The sequence below is a fragment of the Manis javanica genome, chromosome 7 (genome assembly GCF_040802235.1).
Source record: "Manis javanica isolate MJ-LG chromosome 7, MJ_LKY, whole genome shotgun sequence".
Classification (NCBI taxonomy): Eukaryota; Metazoa; Chordata; class Mammalia; order Pholidota; family Manidae; genus Manis; species Manis javanica.
In genome coordinates, this window is record NC_133162.1 from 49,176,208 (window position 1) to 49,191,384 (window position 15,177).

Consider the following 15,177-nt stretch of genomic DNA (forward strand, 5'->3'; position numbering starts at 1 on the left):
GACTCCTGGTGGAAATTCCTGGGGTAAAATACCCATGAAACCAAAATCAGGCAAGGGGAGAAATCAAGTGGGGGAAAGTCATTTATTTCTTACAAGTAGTTATCCACTTCTCCTCTACTGCATCTCTTGTGATCCATTTGCTGAAGAAAAGGCCCCACCCAACCTCTCCAGTCTAGACAAACCCTCACCCACCCTTGTAATTACCTATTGATGTGGAGATGGACTACTTCTCTCCACCCCTGGGAAATACCTATTGATATAGAGGTGCAGGAAGGCCAGGAGAGAGGTTTTGGAAATATTGCAAATTTACCCACATAGTGCTTCCTCCAATTGGTGTTGCTGGCATCCTAAATGCAGTTGGAGCTTTTCTTACCCACCGCACTCTTGCTTTTTCTCTTTGGAAAAAGTTTATCAGTTCATTCCCAGTGCATGTACCTGGAAGGAAGTCAGACTTTCTGTTTCTCTCTGTTACCTGAACACTGCAACTTTATGACACCAAATGTTGGTCTGAGCATAGGGAGTCCATACCAGCTACTACTATATGCTACCTAATCTGTCTCATAAATATGAAAAAGTAATAAAGTATTACCAGCCATTGGGGAGAAAAAGAGGAAAGTTGGGCAAATGTTCCCAATAAAATGAATGAAGCATAGATGTAGGCAACCTAAAAAGAAGTATTTAAAATTCTAATTAGTGTCTTCATTGATATTTGAGAAGTTTTTGTTTTTTTCTTCTTTATACTCTGTAAAACAGCACTGCTATATAAAAGGAGCAATAGGGTAATGTTGCTCAAAGGTGACTGTACACAATGTACTGTTTTCTGATATTTATGTACATTAACTCATTCAATCCTCACAATGACCCTATGAAAGATGTGTTCTACTCTCTCTATCAGGTGAGGAAACTGAGGCATAGTTAACATACCTTGCCCAAGGTTAATCAACCATTAAATTGCCAAGCCAAGACTCAAAAGGGCCTAATGCCAGAACTCATGCCCTTAATTATTACACTCTGAAGGGAAGCTGTTGTTTTTAAGGAAAAATAAAACAATAAAACAAACAAAACGTTAATAGGAAAATTAAAAAGCAGATTTCTACCAATAAAAAACAGAAGCAAATTCATGGAATTATCCCAAACCTTAGATTCAAAAATAAGAAGTTGGCAAATCTAGTAAATAGTAGAAACATGGAATATACACACAAGAATCTTCACAATGTCTTATTAAAAATAAAGTGAGTTGATTGAGAAGAACACTCATCACAGGATAATTGATTCACCTGAGCTATAGACTTGAGGATTCAGACAAAAAAACAATTGACCAAGAGTTGAGTCAGTGATAATGAAACATTCACATCTAGACATTATCATAAGATTTCTGAATTTAATTATAAAGAAAAAATCCTACAAATTTTCTGATAGAATGAAAAAGTATTTACAAAGGCAAGAATCAAATTGGCATTGAACTTCTAATCTAGTACTCTAATCCAGACAATGTACTTGGAAAGTTTAAAATTCTGCAGTTTGTTCAGATGTTTTTGATGTTTGGAATTGATGAATATAATGAGGCCCATATATAGTCTGCACTGCCTTCAAGATTCTGCACAATATCCTTTGATGATATAGCTGCATTCACTGCATCTAAATGCAGAAATTTAATTATTAAGAAATCAGAAGTATACGTAAATAATTTTTCCATCAGTGAAGAGATTCTTAATAACAAAAGTGTCTAGAAACTAAAGAAAAAATTCAATATCCAGCCAAGCCTGGTTTACTAAGGTATTGTCATTTTATTTTTGGCCATTACTTTTGCAATATGTAATATGATTGTTTTGGGGGAAGCATAAAATAGACTGACATGATTTAGCAACATTTAGTGAATCTTTTATTCTTTTCCCAATAATTTTTAACTACATTAACCCCCAGGGTCAAGATTATACTTTCATTAATGTATGTAATTTGTCTGTGTGGTGATTCAGTGAGCAAAAATCTTTAACAGATGAAATACATACACTAAGGTGGTACACAATCTTATTGAAGTGATGGTAAATGATGATAAATTCAGTTTTCAAATATTTTGCATACCATTTGTAATCAGCTGTGGATATTTAATGCCTCATTAGCCGTGGGTTAAGGACTAGCTTAGAATCTATCCTCAGCAATAGTAAATGCCTATTACATCCAATTAGAATACAAGCTGATGTGGAAAAAGTTGAAATAGGAATGAGATTTAGGTTCCAGTTCTGGCTTTGCAACCAACCACCTGGGTGGCCTTGAGAAAATTATTCAAATACCCAGAAAATGAAAATAATTGTATTAGATATTAAAGATCCTTCCAAGTCTGAAATTCTGAGATCTTCAGAATATAGGCTACATGCAAGAAGGCTGATCAGTCCTAAGAGGGTTTTTGGACTTGAACTGCTGATCTTAAAGAACTCTTGAAATTTTCAGAACGTAATTGGAAATATTGTAACTGCGTTGATAATACAGCACCTGATATTGAGATAGTAGTTAAAGGTGGTGGGATAGGGACAGGAATGGTGGAGGAGGGGGAGGATATTTATGGGTATGCGGAAGTAAAAAGATAATGTTTCCTCTCCCGCCTGTAACCAAATGCCTTGTAGGAAATGAAGACCCATGTGTTTTCTCCATAGCTATTGTTATGAATTTTTCTGTTTTAATTAAAATGTGAGTAGCAATGAGGTAAGAAGAATTTTAAGAAATTTTGATAAATATTGCAAAAAGCATAACATCTCAACTTGTACAAGTCATAATGTAGTTTTCAACATTTCCCCCCAGTTTTTTATTGTAAGTGCAGAACTGGTTGCTGGAGCCTCTTGAGCCTCTTAATGTATCTGTATCCTCCCTGTTGACAATCTGAGTTCACAACAGAATAGTTTTACTGAGGCCAAGGCTGTACACTTGGTATATTTGAACAGTGGAGGTGTCTGTCACAGTCCTGATGATGTACATCACTTTAAGAATAATAATAACTAATGTTGATTGAGCCTATATTAAGTGCCTAATACTTTTACAGCTTTATGTGTTTTTTTATATATATTATTTTATTGCATTTTTGTAACAACTCTGAAAGGGATGTGGTACTGTTATTATCCCCATCTTACAGATGGAAGATAAGGCACAGAGAGGCTGAGTAGTTTGCTTCAGGACACTCAGGTGGTAAGTGACAGAGCTGGGCTGAAATCCAAGTAGTCTAACTTCGGAGTCTTGTATTCTCAATCATTTCCCTCTGCTGCCTGATATATCAGCAGAATTTACACAACTGTGAAACAGTCCCTTTGATACTCTTGTGGAGGTTAGTGACTAGAAGCATTTGCATTATATTTTTTACACCTTACTGGAGTTTAACAGGAAAAGTAAGTGAGAGGATGCAAAAATTACTTTGATTGGTCATTGCTATAATTTCAAAATATGCTTTAATTCCACAATAAAATTCACTGCAAGGTAAAATTTGAAGCATTAGAAAGATGTTTTAGTTAATTGAATGTCTTTATTTAAATGGTACATTTTAAAAATGGGTTTCCTCTTTGGTAATATATAAATCTTAAAATGAGTAATGTAATGTACTCCAATTCTAATATTAATAAGCTGATTTCAAGAAATGGATTTCAAAAACTGTACTAAGATGACTTAGGTAGGTGTTGTAAATACTGTTATTGCATCATAGTTTTAACCATGGTAACTCAATTCATGTTTTTATAATGTTTCTTATGGGGTTAATTCCCAGAAGAATTACAGTTAAACTAATGTTTCTCTAGTAAATACTTGAGGATAATTAAATTTGTAATTTTATACTTAATTTATACTGATAATTGCTTCCTATGAAAAGAAATCCCTAATTGAAATTACAGAATATCCTTTCTTTCTTGTTCAAACAACTTCTCCCAAGAAATTCATGACCTGTTTAAACACACACACACACACACACACACACACACACACACACACACACCAGTACAAATAAAAAGTGTTCTTAACTGAAACTCTCAATAGAAAAGATTTATCATTAGCCATAAAGTTATCCACTCCATTGGAGTAATCAAATATTTGGGAATGCTTCATTTAGAAATCTTTTATGTTTTAAAGGTTACAAAAATGTATGGCATTCAATTGGTGTTTTGTTGAAAATAATAATAGATTAAGTGCCATATTATGTCTACATGTATGTGTGTTCATCATTTATAAATGGGGTATTAGAGGCATTCTTTTAGGCAAATATCTCTTCAGGTGTCTTCCATCACTTATAATTCTAGTTCACTTTGAACTTGATGGGCACACTGTGGTCGGTATAATTTGGAAGATACTTCCTCAAGATTCCCATTCCTGGTTACAATCAAACACTAATCTAGGTATTGCTGTGAAGGGTTTTTGCAGATGTAACTAAGGTTACTAATTTGTTTACCTTAAAAAAAAAGAGGTTATGCTGGACTATGCCATGGGATCAGTGTGATAATATAAACCCTTAAGAACAGGAAAATAAGGCAGTAGAGTGAGGGAGAGAGGAGGTCAGAGAGATTTGAAATGTGAGAGAAACTCTATTCATTGTTTCTGACTCTGAAGCTATAGGAAGAGGACTATGAGCCAAGGAATGCAAATAGTCTCTGGAAGCTAAGGGTGACTGCAGGCTGACAGTCACAAGAAAATGGAGACTAAATCCTACAGTAGCATGGAACTAATTCAGTCAATGACCTTTATGAGTATGGAAGAGGATTCTTCCTCCAAACCTCCAAGAGCCCAGACTTGCCAACATCTTGATTTGGGCCCTTTGAGTCCTAGAGTAGAGGAATAAGCTGAACCTACCCATACTCCTGACCTATAGAACTAAGAGATAATAATACATTTGTGTTGTTTTTTTAGCTGTTAAATTTTTGGTAATTTGTTATGGCAGCAATAGGAAACTAATACATGCTCAAAGAAAGCCATAGACATATCACTCTCAGTGTTTCTTATTTACTCTTAGGATTCATTGAAAAAAGAACTTAAAGAATTTTAGGTAAGAAGAGATTCATTCTATATATTCAAATGTTTCTCAAAGTGCTTTTCAACCTACAATGGGCCAGATTTTTTAAAATAGAAATATGATTATTTTATTTTACAAGCAATTTTTTCCTCCCACCTTTCTTTCTCTACCCTCACTGTCCTACTAGTTTAAGAATCTCAGCATTCTGCACCTCTAGTGGTTGAAAGACTGAAGATTAAACCCTGCTTAATTAACTGTATGCTGACAATAATTTAAAGATTAATCCTCTCTTCACCACTTCAGTTCTCTTGTAAAGTCTTTGAAAGATACATGCAAAAGGGGACTGCTATTTAAGATCCCACTGGGAAGGAGTTTGGCTATACCATTCAATATTGAGTGTGTCCCTCACTTAATTAAAAACAGCTGACAAAATAGAGGTGCTAAGGGTAAATATAGCACTTGAATGAAAGAATGAAAACTACTTTTTTTATGTTTTTAAACATCTGATATCACAAATAACATACTATAATACTTTATCATGAAATATTTTATATATCATGAAAGATTTTAGATGCACAAAAAGGCTTTGAGAATAATGTGTGAACACCACTGTTAGCACAAATCAGCTGAGGAAGGAAAACAAAAATTATAGAGGTTCCATTTTTCTCCCTCCCTAATCATTTTTTTAAATTTATTATTCGTTTTTATCTAGTTGTATTGGGATATGATCAACAAATAACGCTGTGTAAGTTTAAAGTATACAAAAGGTTGATCTGATACACTTACAAATTGGAAAATGATTATCACTGTAGCATCAGTTAACACCTCCATCACATCACATATTTACAACTCATTTTTATGATGAGACAATTTAATATCTAGTCTCTTAGAAAGTTTCAGATACAATATCAACTATAACCATATGCTATAATTAGATCACAGAATTTATTAATCTTAAAACTGTAAGTTTGTAACCTTGACCACTATCTCCCCATTTCTTATACCACCTCCCTCCGCAGTCCCTGGTAACCACCACTGTACTCTCAGGTATCTCTGAGTTTAGCCTTTTTAGGTTCCACATATAAGTGATATCATGCAGAATTTGTCTTTATCTGTCTGATTTACATAACTTAGCAAAATGCCCTCAGGGGTCATCCATGTTCTTGCAAGTGGAAGGATACCCTTCTTTCTCATGACTGAATAATATTCAAGTAACTGTGTGTGTGTGTATGTGTGTGTGTGTCTATCTCTACTGATGACACTTGGCTATTGTGAATAATGCTGTTATTCACATAAGAGTGCAGATATCCTTCAGTTTCTTTCATCAATATCTTATAGTTTTCAGAATAGAGGTCTTTCACTTCCTGGTTAATATTTTTCTTGGGCATTTAGTTATTTTTTATATAATGAGATTTTCTTAATTTACTTTTTTTCCAGTTCAGTATTTGTATAGAACTGCAACAGATTTTTATATATTGATTTTGTATCCTGCAACTTTATTAAATTCATCTATTTGTTTTGATGGAGTATAATGTTTTCTCCATATTATATCATGTCATCTGTAAAGAGTGACATTTTTACTTCTTCCTTACCAATTTGGATGCCTTGAATTTCTTTTTCTTGTCTGATTGTTGTGACTAAGACTTCTAGTACTATGTTGAATAAAAGTGGTGAGAGTGGTTGGTCATCCTTGTTTTGTTCCTGATCTTATAGGAAAAGGTTTCAGCTTCTCACAATTGAGTATGATATTAGCAGTGGATTTGTCATATAAGGCCTTTACTATGTTGAGCTATGTTCCCTTTACACCCACTTTGTTGAGCTTTTATCATAAATGGATATTGACTTTCATCATATGCTTTTTCTGCATTTATTGTGATGATTGTATGGTTTCATCCTTCCTTTTGTTAATGTTGTATATCACATTGAGTTGCAGATATTGAACCATCCTTGCATTTCTGAAATAAACCTCTCTAGGTCATGGTAAATGATCCTTTTAATAGTTTTGCATTAGCTTGCTAATATTTAATTGAGGACTTTTGGATCTATGTTCATCAGAGATATTGCTTTGTAGTTTTTTTTCATAGTATCTTAGTCTGATTTTGATATCAGGGTGATAGTGGACTTATAAAATAAATTTGGAAGCATTCCTTAGTCTTCTGTTTTCTGGAATAGTTAAGAAGGAGTAAGTTGTGGGGGTAGGAAGAGAGGGGAAGGGGAATAAAGAGCATTATGATTAGCACATTTCATGTAGCGGGGGGCACAGGGAAGGCAGCATAGCACAGAGAAGACAAGTAGTGATTCTATAGCATCTTACTACGCTGATGGACAGTGACTGTAATGGGGTATGTGGTGGGGACTTGATAATGGGGAGAATCTAGTAACCACAATGTTGCTCATGTAATTGTATATTAATGATACCAAAATAAAAAAAAAAGGAGTAAGTATTAACTCTTCTCTAAATGTTTGGTAGTATTCACCTGAGAAACCACCTGGTCCTATACTTCCTTAGGGGGGAAGTTTTTGATTTTGTTATTAGTAATTGGCCTGTTCAGCTCATCTATTTCTTCCTGACCCAGTCTTGGTGGGTTATATGTTTCTAAGAATTTATCCATTGCTTCTAGGTTGTCCAGTTTATTGGACTATGTTTCATAGAAATTTCTTCAAATCTTTCATATCTATATTGCTGTGGTATCATCTGTGATTTCTTTTTTCATTTCTGATTTTATTTATTTGAGTCCTCTGTCTTTTTACTTAATGAATCTAGCTAAAGTTTACCAATATTATCTTTTCAGACAAGCAGTTCTTAGTTTCATTTTTCTTTTTATATACTCTTATTAGTGTGAGCCTTTAACACAATCTGTGAACCTGATCTAAAGTGTGAGTGTGATTTGTGATCCCTCCATTGATCTTATTTGACAGTGAGTAGAAATGAAGTGATTTTGATTAGTAAATCAAATAGTGTAAGTTTATTATCTTCTATGATACTTTGATCAGCAACCATGGGGAATATAAACTTTAGCACTGGACATTTATAATCTTTTTTGGAAAGTAAAGAAATATATCCATCAAAGCATAAATAAATAGAGCAAGAGTCAACTTAATACAATTGAAAAATACAACTGTAAGAAGAAATATAATCAATTGGATATTTAAGCCTTGCTCCCAAAGGTGGCTTTACATATTAAAAAGAGAAATGTACTTTCTCTGTACTTTTCAGTACAGAGAAAATGAAGATGTAATCATCATGAGCTAGCATAGGTTTATTAAGGAAAAATAAAAGACCAAACCTTATTATTTTTATTTTATTTTTTTTTGATTAGGTTACTAGACTGTTAGAAACTACAATACAGCCAATATATCTGGACTTCTACAAAACATTTGATAAGGTTTCTCATAGTGTACAAAATAACAAAACAGAAAACTATGAATATATGCATGAAAATGTAGTCACAATAATAAATGATGAATAAGCATTAGTCAAAGCATAGGGATTAATATTTTAACACAAAATGGAGGAGGCATATACAGGACAATATTCTCAGCCTTACTCTCTTCAACATTGTTTTTTTTTGTGAATTACTGGTATAAGTAATCTAGATGATAGGAGATACACTTTGCAAAGAATCAGAGCTTCAAAAAATAATAGAGGCCTTAGATGGCTGAATTAGATTCTAAAATATTTGTACAGGAAGGATTAGACAGAATGTAAGGACAGTGGTATCAGTAATAAATTTAAACTTGTGGTCTTGTAATTGCAAAACAAAACAAAATCTGCCATTTGCTAAAAGTCAGAACCAACCGACCAAACACACCAGAGACCAAGAAATAGAGGAGATAACATTTTAGCAGCAGCAGAAGTGAAATAGTCTTAAGGATTTTGTTTGGCTATAATTTTAACAAGAATATACTAACATCAGCCATAACAAAGAAACAAATCCTACCATTTGCCACAACATGGATGGAGCTGGAGGATATTATGCTCAGTGAAATAAGCCAGGCAGAGAAAGACAAGTACCAAATGATTTCCCTCATTTGTGGAGTATAACAACAAAGCAAAACTGAAGGAACAAAATAGCAGCAGACTTAGACTCTAAGAAGAGACTAGTGGTTACCAAAGAGGAGGGATGTGGGAGGGTGATGGGGATTGAGGGGTATTATGTTTAGTACACATGGTGTGAGGGGTCACGGGGAACACAGTGTAGCACAGAGAAGGTAAACAGTGAATCTGTGGCATCTTACTACTCTGATGGACAGTGCCTGCATTGGGGTATGGGTGGAGACTTGATAATATGGGTGAATGCAGTAGCTACATTGTTTTTTCATGTGAAACCTTTGTTAAGGGTGTATATCAATAATACCTTAAAAAAAAGAGTGTACTAGCATTTAACATGTAACAGGGATGTATTAACATTAAGCCAATTCAAAATAGTAAAAAATCCACACATAATTTTTGACTCTTCAAAAACTGAACTACTAATAGTCACTACTGTTGATTGGAAGCTTTACTAATAACATAAATAGTTAACACATATTTTGTATGTTATATGTATTATATACTATATTCTTTCCATAAAGTAAGCTAGAAAATAATTAACTTTTTTCCAAGCTGTCACAAATGTCCAAAAACTTTTCTAATATATTTATTGAAAAAAAAATCCATGTATAAGTATAACTGTGCACTTCAAGCCTGTATTGTGCAAGGTTCAACTATATGTCTGTGCTTTATACATAAAAAGAGCAAGTATTTTTTTTTCCCCAAGAATCAATTTTTACGCTCTCATGGGAGATAATACTCTTGTTAAGAATGCACAGACTTTATTAATAGAGAATACTGTAGAATGATGGGAGGAAAATTCTACTGTTCCTAGCAGTGTTTAAAATAATGTGTTCACTTCTGAATATCACATTTTAAGACATATTGCAAAACTAGATAGTGTTCAAGTACAGAAACTAGGATGGCATGACATGAATAATTTTTAAAGTTCTGGGAATGGTTCTCTGGGGAAAATGAAAATAACAGGGTTCTTATACCTATCTTCAAATATATGAGAGGTTATTATATGCCAAAAGGGATCTAATCACTGAGAAGTTAAGAAAACATATTTTGGCTAAATGCTATAATAAATTACTTAGTACAAAGTGTCCAAAGTTGGAAAGTGTTGTTTTATTAGGAAAACTTTTCTTTATCACTAGATGTACTGTATGTATAGGACCCCGTGGTGGGGAACATGGTAGAGAAGATGCAAACCCTAAGTGGGCAAACTGATGTTAGCCTCCCCTTCATTCCTGATTCTGTGATCCTGGGCAGTAGGAGATGAACTGAACCTTGAAGGACAGAAAGATCTAATACTCCAAAGTAGTCATTCTGGCTTCTTAGACATGGAAATTGGGGAATACACATTTGACTTCTGCTACCTGCTTTGCCAAAAATTCACTGTCTGACCCCAGCAAGTCACTAACCCTTACCTGCAATGAGTTGGGTTTAGATTAGATTACACTTACCTTTTTTAGTTCTAGAAATCTAAGATACTATGACTATTTAATTAATGGTAGGAAGATATTCTTATTGTCCAGTCTTCCCCATCATCTCAAGCAATTCACAAAGTACTTATATATCATAAACTACCAGACTGGGACCTTGAGTTGTCATATATGTCAAAAGTATCATCTTTTAGAAAGTGTGATCTCAGGGAGAGGAGAGAAATCTCCTTAACCAAAAGAGGTGTTTTATGAGAAAGATGTAGAAGTTGCTGTTATATAAAGACATTACTAGTCAGAGGGTCTCTGGCATTTCCATCTCTCCATAGTTTGGAGTCTTTTATACTGTAGAACATCAAGTCTGTAAGGTTTTTCTGGAAAGATGATATTCCTGGCCTATGCTGACAGTAAAATAGGTGGGTCAGAGAGGTTAGACATTGTTTATAAGAACCTGCCTGGACTTTTTAAAATCATCAAGTAAAGAGTCTCAGATATTTACTCAGTAGGAACCTAAGCCTATGCATGGTGTCTGAAATCAAAAAGTGTATTTTAAAAAAAGGCTAAGATAAAGTTATATGGCTTTTACATTTATGGAAATTGTTACTGAAAATGCAACATAAACAGGGTTTTATTTTCTGTCCTGTTGGTTGTGGTGGTGGTGGATGTGAGGGGAGTTGTGGTTGTCATGGTGTCTGCCTGGTTTCCTTGCCTCAGTTTCACAGCCTGAAGTGTCTGTCTGGCAGCTCTCTAGTGTGGACTTCGGTTGGGAAGATGGGGTGACTATGTAGTATAATGATCGATTATTCTATATGAACCATTCCTATCCTACTTTAGCCCAACTTTGTTTATGTTTGTGTCATGTGAGCTCAATATTCTTCATTAGCTGAATAGGTGGAAAAGTTATGTGTAACATTAGAGACTGGGGAGTTTGGAGGGGCTCCAAATACAATGGAAAGAAAAGATCTTATGTTGGCAGTGTTGACTTTGGAAAGTTCACTTACCCCTTTTCTTTACCTGTAAATCAGAATGGCAACATTGTCCCAATCAACCTTTCTTACATAATTATTAATCCTCATTGTGCAGTGAACACTGGGAGAGTCCTTATAAAATAAAGATGTGTATGCCCTAATCTAGTTTGTAGGGATGCCTGGATCTCTCTCTGTTTTTAATCTTTTCAGGTCACTCAAATGTGCAGCTAAGGTTGAGAAACAAAGCTTTATAGCATTGTGAGGAAAAAGATGATTAGTATTGTCAAAGTGCCCTGAAAGAGACTCTTCAAATGAACATTTTCCAAGGGAAAACATGAGCGATAGTTTTTATGTGGTATTTTTCTTCCTTGTAACAGCTGTGTCTAAGCTTATTGCTCTGTTCTACCCCCAACTAGGAAGAGTCAAGAGAGACAGAACATGCCTAGATAATTTTACTCAGTTAAGAGTCATGTTCCCAGATTCTAGGCCTGTCATGGTCATGGCATCAAAGATAACCAGCCTGCACCTGTTGTTCCCCAAGGGACCTAGTAAGGCTCAAAATTGCCAGCCCAGCCTCATCCAACCTTACCACTAGATCAGAGGTCAAGAGCTACTCCTCTTTATACAGGGATGGGACTGATCTCCATGAAGGCCTCTACCAGTTACCTACCATGCTCCAAATTTTCCCTAAAGCTATTTCTTTATGGTTGGTACATTTAGGGTCCTTGAGCTTGTTCAAATGTGTAACTTGGTTAGTGCTAAAAAGCTGATCGACACTTTTTTTTTTAACTATTTGAGATGTGACAGGTAAGAGAATCATGGGATTTCATCTTATTATTCAATGTCAACCCTATAAATATTCATAGAAAAGTGTCTGGGGGAGATTAAACTTCTGATAAGTATTCAACAGGACAGAGAATAAAGATTAACCTTTTGTATAAAAGATTAACCTTTTGTATATGATAAAAAATTAATATAAAATATAAAATTAGTACTGCAGACATTTGGCAGAAGAGGTGTAGGCTGAATTTGTATGTTGAAGTGACTACACAAGTTCAAATATTCTATTAAGGGGAACAAAAGATTAACCAGCAAAGAATGTCACTTCTTAAGGTGACAGTGGAGAGAATCTATAAGTAATAGGAGTCTTGTTCCAACCAGAAAAGATTCTTTAGGGGCTCATGATAGTTTAAATGAGAGAGAACTATGTTTAATTTATATAGTATAATGACCTTTAATTTTTATATAACACTACAAAAATATTGATAGTTTCCTGGCTTCTACCATTACAACTTTTTACTTATTTTGCTCAATTTAAGTATTCACATATCACAAGACCTTGAACTTGATACACAGAATTGAACTGTTTAATTTTTGACATTTTCTCTATTACCAATTCATGATTCTTTCTTTCAATACTTGTAGTGGAAAAAAAAAACAGACAAAAATCTTGATCTTATTAGAACTAAGTTTCCAGCAGAAAGAGAGAAAGGTAATAGACCAGAGACAGAAAACCAGAGAGATAGTTTCATTAATTTTTAGTGTGTCAAATGTTATTAGGGCTACTGTGAAAAACAAAGCAAGAAAGGAATGATAGGGGCAATGGAGATGGTTTGCCTTTATTAAAAAATAATAACAAGTTTTTCCGAGGTCTCACTGATAAGTGGATATTTTAGCAACAAACTGCAGAGAGAGGGAGTGAGTCATGAGATACGTGGAACAAGTTTGGAGGAGGAGTGTCCCCCTAAATGGAAAGACTAAATTCTGAGGCATGTAGGGGAATAGTGTCTTGGTCTGGGGGTCAGTGGTCATTGGCTGCAGGGAGGGCTTTTAGGCCATTGTAAGGGCTTTATCAATTACTCTGAAAGACAGGGGGGTAATTAGAGGATTCTAGGGTGAGAAGTAACATGATATGTCTTGTTTAAAGGATGGTCCATCTTCTGTGTTGAGAATAGATTGTAGTAAGGTAAAATCTGATGCATGAGTACCTGTCAGGGTGCTATTGTGATTGTTCAAGAGAGATACACTGTGGGCTTAGACCAGAGTGGTAGTAGTAGAGGTGGTGAGAAGTAAGATGACAAGATTTTCTAGTGGATCTGTTGTGGGATGGAGAGTGAAAAAAGGAAATGATTACACAAGAAATTTTTGTATCTGAACAAGTAGTGATTTTTTGGGATGTGGAAGGCTGTGGAAGCAGAACATGTAGAGGACCTTATCAGGTATTTGCATTTGGATATGCCAACTTTGAGATGTCTGTATCATGTGCTCCCCCCAAAAGATACATGGAAATCCTCTCTCCCAGTACCTCAGAATGTGACCCTATTTGGAAATAGGGTCTTTGCAATTAGTTAAGATGAGACAATACTGGAGTAAAGTGATCCCCTAATTCACTATGCCTTCTGTCCTTATACTAAGATAACTATGTTAAGGGAGAGACATATAAGGAGAATGCTATGGGATGATGAAGGCAGAGACTGGAGTTTTGTACCTGCAAAGCCAAGGAATGCCAAAGTTTGATGGCAAAGCCCTAGAAGCCAGAGAGGCAAGGAAGGATTTCTGTACATCATGGCCCAGAAACATCTTGATTGTGGTCTTAAGTCTCCAGAAGTGTGAAATAATACACTTGTGTTGTTTTAGGCCACCTAGTTTGTGGTGCTTTGCTTGGGCAACCCTAGCAAACTAGTACAGAGGGTAAGGTGAGTACTGAGAGCTTACCGCCGGATTCAGCGAGGTGGAGTAATTGTGAACTAGACAGGAGCAGTTTCAGTAGGCGAGAAGGGAGACCATTCTGACTGGAGTGAGTTCGAAGCAAGAGAGAAGATGGAAAGAGTCGGAAACAGTAAGTACTGTCAGTCTTTTAAGCAGTGTTTCTGTAAAGGAAGGAGCAAAGAAATGAGATCATAGCTGAAGGTAGACATAAAGTCAAAGGAATTCCTTCCTTTTGACCTTCCTTCCTTCCTTCCTTCCCCTCCCTCCCCTTTCCTCCCCTCTCTTCCAGCTCTCCTCTGCCCTCCTACCCTCCCTTCCTTTTTCCCTTCTTTCTTTTCTTTCTTTTTAGATGAAAATATTACCACATGATTGAATGCTGATGAAAATAATCCATCAGAAAAGGAACATGCTTTTGGAGGAAGACCAGGCAACAATTGTGGGAGAAGTAACTGAGAGGCAAAATGGGATGTTGTCCATAAAAAGAGGGGGGGGGGCCTTACATAGGACTGAGACAGAAATAAGACAGAGTACATGGGTATAGATATAGAGGGATTAAATGGATATGAACAGAATATAATGGAATATCTTTTCCAATTGCTTCTTGTTCTCAATGAAAGGGGAATCAAGTTTACCTGCAGAGAAAAAGGCCAGTGGTAGGTTTGTTCCATATTTAAGGAGATTAGAACATATTAAGAGGTTAGGACATGGTCATCTAGGAAAGTGGGAAAGTTCCAGGGGGATTTTGCAGTACTACAGGGTCATACTAAGTATCCTTTTGGAGTTGATAGTCACTAGTTCAAAGAAACGAGTCAGCAAATTTTGTGCACTTTGTTATTGTAAGAAATAGATGTTTTAATTAATTGACCAATTGATGTTGTTATGGATACTATTATTGGTATGGACACTATTATTTTAAGGAAACTTCAGAAAACACTAGTTTAGCAGAAGAAATTTTGGAGAATGTATTTTTCCCATGAAAAGGGTTACCAGATGAAATATACCACACCCTGTTAAATTTGAATTTTTGATAAAAAATGAGTAATT

General features: G+C 35.2%; 1 protein-coding gene across 6 annotated transcripts in view; it reads left to right on the forward strand.

Moving 5' to 3' along the window:
• The window catches only part of CTNNA3 (catenin alpha 3), a 1,703,691-nt gene that overhangs the window by 1,012,413 nt on the left and 676,101 nt on the right, over nucleotides 1-15,177 (forward strand). The window lies entirely within an intron of this gene.